The sequence below is a fragment of the Pseudophryne corroboree genome, chromosome 3 (assembly GCF_028390025.1).
Source record: "Pseudophryne corroboree isolate aPseCor3 chromosome 3, aPseCor3.hap2, whole genome shotgun sequence".
Classification (NCBI taxonomy): domain Eukaryota; kingdom Metazoa; phylum Chordata; class Amphibia; order Anura; family Myobatrachidae; genus Pseudophryne; species Pseudophryne corroboree.
In genome coordinates this window covers 534027608-534040184 of record NC_086446.1, presented here as the reverse complement: position 1 = coordinate 534040184, position 12577 = coordinate 534027608, and the positions used below count along the sequence as shown (strand labels likewise).

General features: G+C 49.2%; 1 protein-coding gene across 8 annotated transcripts in view; it reads left to right on the top strand.

Annotated features, from left to right (window-relative positions):
* Positions 1-12577, top strand: part of SLC39A11 (solute carrier family 39 member 11) — a 1124245-nt gene that overhangs the window by 349201 nt on the left and 762467 nt on the right. The window lies entirely within an intron of this gene.

Genomic DNA, 12577 nt, shown 5'->3' with positions numbered 1-12577 from the left:
TACCAATGTCCAGTGCATAAAACAAAGCATGCACTGTTCACGTCCTGACGAAAAAGCCTGCGGGCTTTGAAACGTTGACTTATGATGCTGTTTGATTGAATACAACACGTTTTTTGGATACATTTGGGAGTGCCGCCTCGTTCTTTCAAATATGGACATTGGTAAATATGAATTATAATAGGATGGCACCCCTACTTTGAACTTTTGTGAGTCCGGAGTGCCAAGCTACATTGTAACGTGTATATGTGTGTGTATATATATATATATATATATATATATATATACTGTGCACATACGTCATACATACATATATACACTACACACGTGTGTGTGTGTGTGTGTGTGTGTATATATATATATATATATATATATATATATATTTCTCTGACGTCCTAAGTGGATGCTGGGGACTCCGTCAGGACCATGGGGGATAGCGGCTCCGCAGGAGACAGGGCACAAAATTAAAAGTTTGACCACTAGGTGGTGTGCACTGGCTCCTCCCCCTATGACCCTCCTCCAAGCCTCAGTTAGGTTTTTGTGCCCGGCCGAGAAGGGTGCAATCTAGGTGGCTCTCCTAAAGAGCTGCTTAGAATAAAAGTTTGTTAGGTTTTTTATTTTCAGTGAGTCCTGCTGGCAACAGGCTCACTGCAACGCGGGACTAAGGGGAGAAGAAGCGAACTCACCTGCGTGCAGGATGGATTGGCTTCTTAGGCTACTGGACACTAGCTCCAGAGGGACGATCACAGGTACAGCCTGGATGGGTCACCGGAGCCGCGCCGCCGGCCCCCTTACAGATGCTGAAGAGAGAAGAGGTCCAGAAATCGGCGGCTGAAGACTTCCCAGTCTTCTTAAGGTAGCGCACAGCACTGCAGCTGTGCGCCATTGCTCTCAGCACACTTCACACCGCGGTCACTGAGGGTGCAGGGCGCTGGGGGGGGGGGCGCCCTGGGCAGCAATGTAATTACCTTTACTGGCTAAAAATACATCACATATAGCCCCTGGGCTATATGGATGTATTTAACCCCTGCCAGGATTACAGAAAAAACCGGGAGAAGAGCCCGCCGTGAAGGGGGCGGGGCCTATCTCCTCAGCACACAGCGCCATTTTTCCCACACAGATCCGCTGGTGGGAAGGCTCCCAGGCTCTCCCCTGCACTGCACTACAGAAACAGGGTTAAAACAGAGAGGGGGGCATTTTTTGGCGATATTATTATATATTAAGCTGCTATAAGGGAAAACACTTACTATAAGGTTGTCCCTGTATAATTATAGCGCTTTGGTGTGTGCTGGCAAACTCTCCCTCTGTCTCCCCAAAGGGCTAGTGGGGTCCTGTCCTCTATCAGAGCATTCCCTGTGTGTGTGCTGTGTGTCGGTACGTGTGTGTCGACAGGTATGAGGACGATGTTGGTGTGGAGGCGGAGCAATTGCCTGTAATGGGATGTCACCCCCTAGGGAGTCGACACCGGAATGGATGGCTTTATTTATGGAATTACGTGATAGTGTCAACACGCTACAAGGTCGGTTGACGATATGAGACGGCCGGCAAACCAATTAGTACCTGTCCAGGCGTCTCAAACACCGTCAGGGGCTTTAAAACGCCCATTACCTCAGTCGGTCGACAGACACAGACACGGACACTGACTCCAGTGTCGACGGTGAAGAAACAAACGTATTTTCCAGTAGGGCCACACGTTACATAATCACGGCAATGAAGGAGGCGTTACATATTTCTGATACTACAAGTACCACAAAAATGGGTATTATGTGGGGTGTGAAAAAACTACCTGTAGTTTTTCCTGAATCAGATGAATTGATTGAAGTGTGTGATGAAGCGTGGGTTACCCCCGATAGGAAGTTGCTAATTTCAGAGAAGTTATTGGCATTATACCCTTTCCCGCCAGAGGTTAGGGCGCGCTGGGAAACACCCTCTAGGGTAGATAAGGCGCTCACACGCTTATCAAAACAAGTGGCGTTACCGTCTCCTGATACGGCCGCCCTCAAAGATCCAGCTGATAGGAGGCTGGAAAATACTCTAAAAAGTATATACACACATACTGATGTTATACTGCGACCAGCAATCGCCCCAGCATGGATGTGCAGTGCTGGGGGGGGTTTGGTCGGAATCTCTGACTGGAAATATTGATACCCTGAATAGCGACAATATTTTATTGACTATAGAGCATTTAAAGGATGCATTTTCTTTATATGCGAGATGCACAGAGGGATATTTGCACTCTGGCATCAAGGGTAAGTGCGCTGTCCATTTCTGCCAGAAGAAGTTTATGGACGCGACAGTGGTCAGGTGATGCGGATTCCAAGCGGCATATGGAAGTTTGCCGTATAAAGGGGAGGAATTATTTGGGGTCGGTCTATCGGACTTGGTGGCCACGGCAACAGCCGGAAAATCCACCTTTTTTACCTCAGGTCACCTCCCAACAGAAAAAGACACCGTCTTTTCAGCCTCAGTCCTTTCGTTCTCATAAGAACAAGCGGGCAAAAGGCCATTCATATCTGCCTGAGGCAAAGGAAAGGGTAAGAGACTGCAGCAAGCAGCTCCTTCCCAGGAGCAGAAGCACTCCCCCGCTTCTGAAAAGTCCTCAGCATGTCGCTGGGGCCTTACAAGCGGACTCAGGTCCGGTGGGGGGGTCGTCTCAAGAATTTCAGCGCGCAGTGGGCTCACTCGCAAGTCGACCCCTGGATCCTGCAGGTAGTATCACAGGGGTACAGATTGGAATTCGAGACGTCTCTTCCTCGCAGATTCCTGAAGTCTGCTTTACCAACATCTCCCTCCGACAGGGAGACGGTGTTGGAAGCTATTCACAAGCTGTATTCCCAGCAAGTAATAGTCAAGGTACCCCTACTACAACAAGGAAAGGGGTATTATTCTACGCTGTTTGTGGTACCGAAGCTGGACGGCTCGGTGAGACCTATTCTAAGTCTGAAATCTTTTGAACACTTACATACAAAGGTTCAAGTTCAAGATGAAATCACTCAGAGCAGTGATAGCGAATCTGGAAGAAGGGGACTTTATGGTGTCCTTGGACATCAAGGATGCTTACCTCCATGTCCCAATTTGCCCTTCAAACCAAGGGTACCTCAGGTTCGTGGTACAAAACTGTCACTATCAGTTTCAGACGTTGCCATTTGGATTGTCCACGGCACCCCGGGTCTTTACCAAGGTAATGGCCGAAATGATGATTCTTCTTCGAAGAAAAGGCGTATTAATTATCCCTTACTTGGACGATCTCCTGATAAGGGCAAGATCCAGAGAACAGTTAGAGGCCGGTGTAGCACTAACCCAAGTAGTGCTGCAACAGCACGGGTGGATTCTAAATTTTCCAAAATCCCAGCTGAGCCCGACGACACGTCTGCTGTTCCTAGGGATGATTCTGGACACAGTTCAGAAAAAGGTTTTTCTCCCGGAGGAGAAAGCCAGGGAGTTATCCGAGCTAGTCAGGAACCTCCTAAAACCAGGAAAAGTGTCAGTGCATAAATGCACAAGAGTCCTGGATAAATGGTGGCTTCCTACGAAGCGATTCCATTCGGCAGATTCCACGCAAGAACCTTTCAGTGGGATCTGCTGGACAAATGGTCCGGATCGCATCTTCAGATGCATCAGCGGATAGCCCCGTCTCCAAGGACAAGGGGGTCTCTTCTGTGGTGGTTGCAGAGTGCTCACCTTTTTGGAGGGCCGCAGATTCGGCATTCAGGACTGGGTCCTGGTGACCACGAATGCCAGCCTGAGAGGCTGGGGAGCAGTCACACAGGGAAGAAATTTCCAGGGAGTGTGGTCAAGCCTGGAGACTTCACTTCACATAAATATACTGGAGCTAAGGGCAATTTACAATGCTCTAAGCCTGGCAAGACCTCTGCTTCAGGGTCAGCCGGTGTTGATCCAGTAGGGCAACACCACGGCAGTCGCCCACGTAAATGATGGCGTCCCGCCTCAACAAAAAACTGGACAGGTATTGCGCCAGGTCAAGAGACCCTCAGGCAATAGCTGTGGACGCGTTGGTAACACCATGGGTGTACCAGTCAATGTATTTGTTCCCCCCTCTGCCTCTCATACCCAAGGTACTGAGAATTATAAGGCGAAGGGGAGTAAGAACGATACTCGTGGCTCCGGATTTGCCAAGAAAGACTTGGTACCCGGAACTTCAAGAGATGCGCACGGAGGATCCGTGCACTCTACCTCTAGACTTACCGCGGCTGCGTTTGACGGCAGGGCGGTTGAACACCGGATCCTGAAGGAGAGGGCTCCGACGGAGGAATTTCAACTGGGTCGATTCCTACATTTCCTGCAAACAGGATTGTCTATGGGCCTCAAATTGGGGTCCATTAAGGTTCAAATTTCGGCCCTGTCGATTTTCTTCCAGAAAGAATTGGCTTCAGTTCCTGAAGTCCAAGCTTTTGTCAAAGGAGTACTACATATACAGCCCCGGTTGTGCCTCCAGTGGCACTGTGGGATCTCAATGTAGTTTTGGGATTCCTCAAATCCCATTGGTTTGAGCCACTCAAATCGGTGGATTTGAAATATCTTACATGGAAAGTGACCATGCTACTGGCCCTGGCTTCGGCCAGGAGAGTGTCAGAATTGGCGGCTTTTTCGTACAAAAGCCATATCTGATTTTCCATTGGGACAGGGCAGAACTGCGGACGCGTCCTCAGTTTCTCCCTAAGGTGGTATCAGCGTTTCACCTGAACCAACCTATTGTGGTGCCTGCGGCTTCTAGCGACTTGGAGGACTCCATGTTGTTCGACGTTGTCAGAGCCTTAAAAATATATATATATATTTCAAGGACGGCTGGAGTCAGAAAGTCTGACTCGCTGTTTATACTGTATGCACCCAACAAGCTGGGTGTTCCTGCGTCTAAGCAGACGATTGCTCGTTGGATTTGTAGCACAATTCAACTTGCGCATTCTGTGGCAAGCCTGCCACAACCAAAATCTGTAAATGCCCACTCCACAAGGAAGGTGGGCTCACCTTGGGCGGCTGCCCGAGGGGTCTCGGCATTACAACGCTGCCGAGCAGCTACGTGGTCAGGGGAGAACACGTTTGTAAAATTCTACAAATTTGATACCCTGGCTAAGGAGGACCTGGAGTTCTCTCATTCGGTGCTGCAGAGTCATCCGCACTCTCCCGCCCGTTTGGGAGCTTTGGTATAATCCCCATGGTCCTGACGGAGTCCCCAGCATCCACTTAGGACGTCAGAGAAAATAAGAATTTACTTACCGATAATTCTATTTCTCGTAGTCCGTAGTGGATGCTGGGCGCCCATCCCAAGTGCGGATTGTCTGCAATACTTGTACATAGTTATTGTTACAAAAATCGGGTTATTATTGTTGGAAGCCATCTTTTCAGAGACTCCTCTGTTATCATGCTGTTAACTGGGTTCAGATCTCAAGTTGTACAGTGTGATTGGTGTGGCTGGTATGAGTCTTACCCGGGATTCAAAATCCTTCCTTATTGTGTACGCTCGTCCGGGCACAGTATCCTAACTGAGGCTTGGAGGAGGGTCATAGGGGGAGGAGCCAGTGCACACCACCTAGTGGTCAAACTTTTAATTTTGTGCCCTGTCTCCTGCGGAGCCGCTATCCCCCATGGTCCTGACGGAGTCCCCAGCATCCACTACGGACTACGAGAAATAGAATTATCGGTAAGTAAATTCTTATTATATGTGTGTGTGTGTAGTATATGTATGTGTGATATATATCTCCTCCATGGCATACCAGTGTTTGTAAGTCTCTGAGTCCCTCCTATGCCATGGAGGAGTTGCCTATGCAGGCCGAGTACCATATATATATATATATATATATATATATATATATGTATGTAACTATGGTAATGCGCAACTCTGCTCTTTGGGCGCAACCGACCACATTTCCCCTCGATCCCCTTGAGTGTTTGTCTGTCCTTCTCCCTGTGTTCCGCTGCGGCATTTAGCTTGTCTCCACGACCGATACCTGCGCTTTGGGTGGTATGGGGTGCCGCTTGAGGCGGTGTACTAGGTCCGGATCCCTAGTCGGGCAGGGGTGGTCCCTATGATGCTGGCGTTTGTCCAGCTGTCTCAAGGAAGGAGACTTCTTCACTCCGCTGGGTGTCAGTGGATTGTGAGATGCCTCCCTCATCACGCAGTAATGCTGCTCTGCTTTCTGGCTCCATCCTCCAGCTCCATTGCAGCAGGGGGCTAGCTCAAGCGGGCTCTGCATGGTCTGTGGAGAGCTGCGAGCTGGTGTGTGGCTGGCGGGCATGTGGCGTCCCCGTAATACTGGTGTTTGGCCAGTCTGTCCTCCGGCTCTGTGTCCTGGCCATCGGAAGGCTGCATAGGAGCTGGAGCAAGAGAATGTGTGTATATCAGGTATATTACAAAGTGCATGGTAGAATGATGAGGAGGAGGAAAGATGATAAAGAGAAGGAATGAGAAGAAGGGGCTCTACTGTTGCGAAATGTGTATAAGGGGCTCTGTGGTCTTGCCTAACTTGTATAAGGGAACTACTGTGTGGTGTAATGTGAATAATGTACACTACTGTTCTGTTTGTTGTACCATGAAGCTATGATTTCTGCATATGTTTTTGTTTGTTTCAATAATTGATTTGTTGAAGATAACTGGGCATTTAAGTACTGAGAGTTTTCTATTATTGAAACACATGCATTCTCACACACCCCCACACACACCCCCACACACACACACACACACACACACACACACGATGCGGTCAAGATCCCGCCGGACGGAATCCCGGCGGTCGGAATCCCGACCGGCACAATCCCGACATATTCTCCCTCTGTGGATGTCCACGTTGCGCTCGCCCCCATGTAGGGATTGTGCCGGTCGGGATTCCGACCGCCGGGATCCCGTCCGGCGGGATTTCGTACTGATCACACACACACACACACACGCGAGATCTATCAATCTATCTATCTTATCAGTGATCGCAAAAACGCGATATGGCGCGTATTTTACCCAGAAACAGCGACCTGGGACCCACGTTTAGAAGATGTGTGGCATCGTGCTAGCCAGTCAGAGGACACAGGAGGTGACTGGCTGTTTCCTCAGCTAATCACCTCCTGTAGCGGCGGCAGATAGAGGGTCAGTGTGCAGCGGGGAGGAGCAGCCAATCACAGCCCGTCAGTCCGGCACGGTTTGAATACCCCTCACCGCGGCGCTGACCTGGGCTGGGCTCCACCTCCAGCACCATGAATCTGTGCTGCAGCGGTGGCAGACTGGCTCCACTCACCTGGCACTGCTCCACCTCCTCCCCGCTGCTCGCTGACCCTGTCACCGCCGCCAGCACCAAGAGACTGCCCCCGCTCACCCAGCACAGCGTCCTCCTCCACAACGGTGAGTGCTGCTCCGCATCTGCCCTGTGCCCCCAGCCCGATGTCCGGCCTCCGCCCTCCCCCCCCCCCCCCCTTCCTCCCCAGCAGCATGTGTGCCCGGTCTGCAGCAGGCTGTGTGTCGGGTGGCGGATGGGCTTGCTCTAGGGGGTTCCTGCGACACGCGCGCGGGGGGGGGGGGATGGGGGGCAGAAGGAGGTTTGAGGAGGTTACTGTAATGTGTTTCAGTGCTCTACCTGGTGCAATGTGTCTCAGTGCTCTACCTGTTGCAATGTGTCTCAGTGCTCTACCTGTTGCAATGTGTCTCAGTGCTCTACTTGGTGCGATACCTGGTGCAATGTGTCTCAGTGCGATACCTGGCGCAATGTGTCTCAGTGCTGTACTTGGCACAATGTCTCAGTGCTCTACCTGCCGCAATGTGTATAACGTACTCTGCTGGCGCAATGTGTATAACATGCTCTGCCTGGCGCAATGTGTATAACGTGCTCTGCCTGGCGCAATGTGTGTAACGTGCTCTGCCTGGCGCAATGTGTGTAACTTGCTCTGCCTGGCGCAATGTGTATAACGTGCTCTGCCTGGCGCAATGTGTATAACGTGCTCTGCCTGGCGCAATGTGTATAATGTGCTCTGCCTGGCGCAATGTGTATAAGGTGCTCTGCCTTGGGCAAAGAGTATAAGGTGCTCTGCCTGGAGCAAAGTTTATATGGTGCTCTGCCTTGCGCAAAGAGTATAAGGTGCTCTGCCTGGAGCAATGTGTATAAGTGCTCTACCTGGCGCAAAGTGTAGAACGTGCTCTATATGGCGCAGTGTGTGTTTAGGAGGTTCTACCTGGTGCAATGTGTATAAGCTGCACTACTGTGTGGTGTAATGTAAATTGCCACTATTATGTGGCCACGCCCCTTCCCCACGAAGCAACAACCCTACATTTTTGCACTGCTTTAGCATGTACGAAGGGGAGCACCAATTCGCTTTCTGCCTTAGGGTGCCAAAATGTCTAGTTACAGCTTTGGTGCAGAGTGTCCTGTATGCTACACAGCCCAGCAGCATTGTTACCCCATCCTCCCCCTTTCAACACTTTGTAGTGTCCAAATCAAGTCTGTGTTTTTATATTTTTATAATAAGATTAATCAAAACCTTCAATCCAATGGGACCCAGAAAAGGACAGGTAGGACCCCAATTTGTAAAAGTGAGGGGTCCCTGGGACCCTTTTTTTTTTTTTGGACTCCGCACAATCACTGTATATACAGCACTGATCACACCCCTATATCAGTAGTCACACACGTCGTGCTAGTCACACCGCATATGGTGGCATACAGTAGGCCCTTCACAAATTTCAGCTCCAGGCCCATGAGGTCCTTAATCTGGCACTGGATGTGCCCCACAAAAACCTTGCGACATCTATGGCCGCTGAGAGTCTAACAAAAAAAAGGGTGTAATGGAACTGCAGCCTGCCACTTAAGTGGCCTGTATGGCCTAACTACTGTACATGAATGAAAACAACGGCCTTAAAAATAACACAACACTCTACAAATGAATGTTTTTCTGCTGAAACAAACCAATTTCAGACGCACAAATTTTGGAGTAACGGACTGCCAAACCTCCTAGCAGTAGCACAAACAACCTAATTCACCAGATATCTCAGCCTATCCATGAAGACAGCCCTGTGGGGAAACTTCGACATTGGTCTTGGAACAATGTCTGACTAAACTATACAGACACCCATACACTGCAGCCTTAATAGCCAAAATGAGGTTTATAGTCTCACATTTTCCCACATAACTGTCTCCTTAACGCACCAAACACCAACTGGGTGCCCCCACCTAGCAGCAAACTATCAAAGCCATCCCAATGTAAGCGCTATTACTTATGAGCCTATGGAATAGTAGGAGTCCCGATGAGCCTCACAACAATGGTAAACCCAATAAATGAGTGCTCCACACACCAAACCATTCCAAACTTCCGCTTGGGCACCAACATGACTTGTAAAATATACAGCCAGACACATTAACCCACAAAGAAGACCAGCGGACAACACTAAACAATAAGAACAAACAACAAGGTAGAGTTGGGAAAGGTGTGTGATGGTGGAAACAAAACAAAATATAGCTGTTTGTCTTCCTTAAAAAGGTAAAGCCCATTGCACTCTCATATGAAAATGTTGAGCAGCCAAAGTCCTGGGTTACACGCCACACTAAAGCCGTACAGCAGTGTGAATATAGAATGAAGTCTTTCAACAGCCCAAAGCCTGAATGAACGCCATGGAGTAGCCAGCTTCTGCAGCTGAAGTGACTGCACTGATCTGGATGGAATGTGTGCCGTAATTGGCAACATTTAAACCCCAAATGCTTAAATACTATGATAAACCTGAGAAGAGCACCATCCAGGTGAACCACCCATTGGTTTGCCAAGACAGGCGCAAAAGCAGATGAAAGAACCATGAGGCAAATTTCTACAACATTTGATCCATTTTGGAGCTGTGGATCTTACAGAACCCACTGTGTCACACAGCGTTACATTCTTGAAAAGATGGCATGTTGATGCAAACCCGTGTTCTGAATTGACCATTCAAGTGGTATCCAGGCTAAGAAAAACATGATGCAGAACAAAACCGCTTTTAAATAGTTCAAAGTATCCAGGTCTAATGTCACTATCAGAGCTCTCAAAATCCTGAAATACACCAGAATGGTACTGTGCGACACACCTTAACTCAACCCTGCAAAGCCAGAGAATTAAACCCTGATTTCTGCAGCGGGGTACATTGGTTTCCACAGGGAAACATTGGGTGTAGAGATGGATCTTGAGCCAGGCACCAACAGGCTAAAGCTTTAGACTGTCCCAGGATGCATTGGGGCCTCCTCTATAACCCCGCCTCCAGTCACTGTGAGCTCAGTTTCAAGTTGGTGCCCTGCAGCACAGGTCATTTAACAGGGGGGGAGCTGCACTGGGCAGCCCTGAAAAAGCTTTTATTAGAAGACTTCAAGGGCAGCACTTTCATGTCAGGGTGACATTCTGTGCTGTGGCTCCGTCACCTCCCAGCGGCATCGCATACTCCCGCTGGCTCAGTTCCCGTTTACTTGCGGCGGGGACGTTCTGGCATTGGGCATATGCTCTCCTCTCCTGGTTCGCGTGGCTGCTACGAATGGAGGAGGTAAGAGGGTCCCCCAGGTGGGACCTGCCATAAAATCGCGATCCGATCGCAGTCTAGGGAGATGGACTGCGACGCTGGCGTGGACATTGTCACTGAGCAGGGACCCCACTATATCCGCCAGGGCATAGGAGTACAGGTCGGGTGTACTAATGCCCACTTTAATAAGACTCCATAGTACCAGGTGGTGAGGACCAGCATAGGGGAGAAGGTGCTTGACCTGTACCCCTCCCCCAGCTCAGGGCGCCATTTACTGCTGGTGTTCTCGCCCTGGAGCTGCCTCACACTCTCCCTCACTCCCTGACTGAGACACTGGGCGACAACTTCTAAGCATAGCTGCGGCTGGTCTCCGGGATTGCAGGGCAAGGTCTCCCCTGTAAATCCGCTTGTACATCAGCACTGTGATTTTACAGACACTTAGATATTCTACATGTCAATATAAAGACAGCGTTAGTTAAGAACAAGTGAACCTGTGCCAGACTATATTGTACGAGTATTCTGATATATACATCCGGTCTAAGACCGCGCTTTATATATATATATATATATATATATATATATATATATATATATATATATATATATATATATATATACATACACACACACACACACACACACACACACACACACACTAGTCCAGTGCAGTTTTATTGTCTTTCTAAAATAATTATCTGCATTGTCACTGTGACTGTGTGTGCCTGTATCTGCTGTGTGGATTTCACTTTCAGTGTATCCCAGCTTTGTCTAGCACTGTACTCTGTACCCTAAAGGAGTAGGTGCGTAAGGGTCTCATATATAGTACTTCACAGTATTTACCGATTAAGGTATTCTATTGTGTACTCAGTCACATAATACCGTATTTAATCGCTGGTGTTGTGTACTGGGGCTGCAAAAGGAATTGAAGCATGGGTTCAGGCATTAGAGGATGAGTTGCCCCAGGATATATCTGACAATGCCAGACAATACCGGTCTCTTATACCACCGCTGCATATTACATTCAGGAGGTGTCCTCTGAGGCGAGTGTGTTGGCAGCCAAGGCGTTGTCTACGTCCATCCTGGCTTGCCGTATTCTGTGGTTGAGGTCCTGGAAGGTGTACCTGGACTCCAAAAAGACCTTGGAGGTACTCCCGTTTAAGGGAGACATCTTATTTGGGGAAGACCTAAATAAAACTGTGGCTGACTTGGCGGCTGCTAAGACTGCCTTTCTCCCTAATACTACTCCTTCTGCACAGAAGGCTAAAGGTACCACTTTTCGCTCCTTTCGACAATCTTGTGCTTCAAAAACCACTAAGCACAAGGCAAAACAATCCTGGGCAGCCCATCAGCCTGCTTCTAAACACAACAAGCCTGCTGCATTATGGGATGGGTCTCTCCCTGGGGGATCCCAGGGTGGGAGGCTGACTTCTGCGATTCACCAAGGTCTGGTTAAAGACCACTTCAGACGCATGGGTGCGAGAAGTTGTCTCTCACTGATACGCAGTCTCTTTCAAGAGACGTCCCCCTCGCCAGTTTTGTACCACGGTTATCCCTTTGGATCCGTTAAAAACTCAAGCTCTTCAATTGGTTGTGCGTTCTCTCCTGGATACAGGAGTGGTGGTGCCGGTACCTTGTCCCAGAGAGGCAGAGGATACTACCCAACCCTGTTTCTGGTTTCGAAACCCAATGGGTCTTTCCGGCCTATACTCAACCTCAAATCACTGAACAAGTTTGTGAGTGTGTCCAAGTTCCATATGGAAACACTGCGCTCAATTGTACTGACCATGGAACCTGGAGACTATATAGTAGCCCTGGCTATACAGGATGCTTACCTGCATAAACCTATTGCCATATCGCATCAGCAATATCTGCGGTTTGCTATGGGAAACCTACACTATCAGTTCCAGGCTCTGCTGTTTGGACTGGCCACGGCTCCTCGGATCTTCACCAAGATTATGGCCGTGATGGCTCATCTCCGTCGCCATGGAGTCGGGATCCTGCCGTATCTGGACGACTTGCTGATTTCTGGAAAACTCCCATGATGTCATCCTCAGTCATCTGCAACTGATGGTACGCTTCCTACAAGCCCACGGGATCCCTTCTGGATCCCCAGCT